The 3,253-nt window shown below is 38.7% G+C and overlaps 1 protein-coding gene across 1 annotated transcript in view; it reads right to left on the reverse strand.

Moving 5' to 3' along the window:
* Positions 1–142, reverse strand: part of LOC116704755 (H-2 class I histocompatibility antigen, Q10 alpha chain-like) — a 15,969-nt gene extending 15,827 nt beyond the window's left edge. The window contains exon 1 of the mRNA XM_032540358.1: positions 1–142. This exon is cut by the window's left edge and continues 94 nt beyond it. The gene's annotated coding sequence lies outside the window, so the exon portion shown is untranslated.
* Between the last annotated feature and the right edge of the window lie 3,111 nt (positions 143–3,253).

Genomic DNA, 3,253 nt, shown 5'->3' on the forward strand with positions numbered 1-3,253 from the left:
GATTTATCCGCCGGTTGGACCGTGTTTTTGTCGGTTTTTTGTCGGTTTTTGTGCTCCGCTTCAGCCCGAAAACCAACCGCCGCTTCCTGCTTCTTCTCGTCGACTGACCTGCTCCGCGGGACGCATTCAGGGACCGCTCGTTAATTACACATCTCAGCTTTTTTTTGCTGCACGGGATTCACGGTCATTCACATACCTGAACTAAAAAAAAAAAAAAAACCACTACAATATACATACGCAATACTTTGTACTTTACTTACGTGTACTGTACACATTAGTGACAGTTTTTGATTTAAAAAAAAAAAACGGACAAAAATATTGACATTTTCCTCCCTTTTTCAGATTTTTGTTTTAGTTTTCACTAACGCCACCTTACTAGTTTTACTACTTTTTGGAATTCATGGTCAATAACCCTCATTTATACAGAATTACACCTGATATTTGAGTTAAAAAAGGAGAAATTATGGATTAGTTTGACTAATAGTTAAGATCAGAGGAATTAAAGTGATCAGTTGTATTTGTATTTTGTGTCATTTTGGTTAAAAAGAAACTCATATTTCAGATGTAGACATTTTTTAAAGGGGTCAGATTTGACCCGGGATAACAAGAGGGTTAACAACTTTGAAAACATTGCCCTCAAACTATCTTGGGATGACCCGTGTCTGCGTGTCAGTGAACGCACCACGACCGGATCTTCCTGTTTATCAGTTGTGTCTACGAAGTGTGTTGTGTTCAAGGACAGTGTGTTTACCTCAGAATCGATGCAGTAAGGCACTAATACTTCACTCTAAAAAATCGTCTACCTAACAATTTAACCTAATATTATATTTACATACTGTATGTACATTATTTTAAAACACACCTACAAAAAATGAGAAATAAAATAACTACAAGAATGTTTTATTGTTGTTTTATTAATAGGCCACATATAGTACGGGCCAAATACTTTTATTTATACATATTTTTAGTGCAGTGGAAAGACACAAATTACATAAAGAGGGCATAAAAATATCATTTTAAAATTAACAAAATCTGTTTCATGTATTGATTAAAGACCTCCGTGCGCGCCCCCTCCGTGCGCGCCAGTGCGTGAAGGGTGGGTGAAAGGGGGGGGGGCTGGTGCTGAGTTCAAAGACAGTTAAACTGTGTTATCTGCCCATCGACTGTTAATATTAAATAAAATAATTCATAAAAACATACAGTCTACGTATTTGACGCAGCTTACGTTCTGGGAGAGCGGTGCGCGGTTTAAGTAGAGCGCGGAGTGATATTCACCGGTGTGTTAATTCCTTCCGCTACACTGACTCCACTCACGTGCCCGACTCCCGCTGTCCAAAATAAGAACCGGAACAGAGTTTCCAGGCCTAAAACGTGATTTATGGTCATGCGGGGGCTCAGGACAGAGCTTTCACCATAGCCAACGTAGTTAATTAGACAGGGACTCTCTCAGAAGAGACAGACACCACCACGCACACACACGTAGGGCCGTAGGTGACAATTGACAGGGACTATTTGTTTGTATAGCTGACGTATAACGTGAACGTAACATTGCTTTTTGAGGACAGCGTTGCACTTTACCCCCGTAAAGCTTTTATTTATAACGTTACAGGTTGTTAAACCGTCATAATTAACAGGCACACAACACATTAGATAAGTAGCTTAACGTTAGCAAAACGACGCGACCGTTGGTTAGCTAAAAAAACAGCCGTTGACGTGTTTAAACTCAAACCGTCGGTTGTTGTAACGTACTTTTTACTCAACATTTTCTCAAATGTAAAACTTACCGCCTCCAGTTGGCTCTAAGTTCAGCCACATAAATGGCAAAAACCCAAATATCCAGGCTGTTGGTTGAATCATGATTTTAAAAAACGGGGAAACGTCTGTTAAAAGTAGAAAAATAGACCTCAGATGGACGCGTGCTGCCACTGCCGCGAATCATCCAATCAAAAATTCAGAATAGGTTGCTAGGCAGATTACGATAGGCAGGTTGTCAGATAGGCGGCTCAGCAGTGACTGGATGGGAGCAGACACCATGTTATAATATTATCAGTGGGTGGAATAAGTATTTAGATATTGTACTTATGTAAAAGTACTAATACTCAGTGATGTAATGTGAGTAAGTACATTTGCAAAAAGAACGTTGAAAAAAAATTATAAAAATGTTGGAAAAGGCTTTAAAACATGGTGCAAAAAACAAGAAAAAATGTTTAAAAAAAAGTGCATTAAGTTTACTTTAAAAGTGACAAAAGTGTGGAAAATAAGAAGTTTTGATTTCAAATCGTGACCCAGAAAAACTAAAAGTTATATATACACATACATACCTATATATGTATATATATATGTATATATGTATGTATATATGTATATATATAAATAAATGAGTAGGCCCATATATATACATATATACTCATATATATGTATATATAGTATGTATACCTATATATAAATAGATACATTATATACATACAGTATGTATATGTAAATATGTATATATATAACAAAATATCATATTTTAAAAGTTTTTTGTGTGTTTTTAAAGCAAAAATCCGAATTTGTAAAGCAACCAAAGCTGTGAGACGACAGTAATGCAGTAAAAAGTACAAAATGTAGCTCTGAGATGTACAAGTACAGCATGAAGTACTTTAAATTTTCCCTTTGCACCACGAGTCCGATGGCACCGGATCAAACATCCAGTCCCAACATCGGATGAGTTTTTGTATTACAACTCTTTATTCGTTGCCAACAGATTAACACACAAGGCATACGTCCAATATATGTACACATATTTACACATATATCTATATATATATATATATAGATATATGTTAGACGCCACGTTGGACACCATGTTGGACGCCATGTTGGACGCCATGCTGGACGCTTGTTGGACGCCATGTTAGACACCATGTTGGACGCATGTTGGACGCCTTGTTAGACACCATGTTGGACGTATGTTGGACGCCTTGTTGGACGCATGTTGGACACATGTTGGACGCCATGTTGGACGCATATTGGACGCCATGTTGGACGCCATGCTGGACGCTTGTTGGACGCCATGTTAGACACCATGTTGGACGCATGTTGGACGCCTTGTTGGACACCATGTTGTACGCAATGTTGGACGCATGTTGGACGCATGTTGGACGCCTTGTTGGACGCCATGTTAGACACCATGTTGGACGCATGTTGGACGCCTTGTTGGACGCATGTTGGACACATGTTGGACGCCATGTTGGACGCATATTGGACGCCA

Source organism: Etheostoma spectabile, chromosome 16 (genome assembly GCF_008692095.1).
Source record: "Etheostoma spectabile isolate EspeVRDwgs_2016 chromosome 16, UIUC_Espe_1.0, whole genome shotgun sequence".
Lineage (NCBI taxonomy): Eukaryota > Metazoa > Chordata > Actinopteri > Perciformes > Percidae > Etheostoma > Etheostoma spectabile.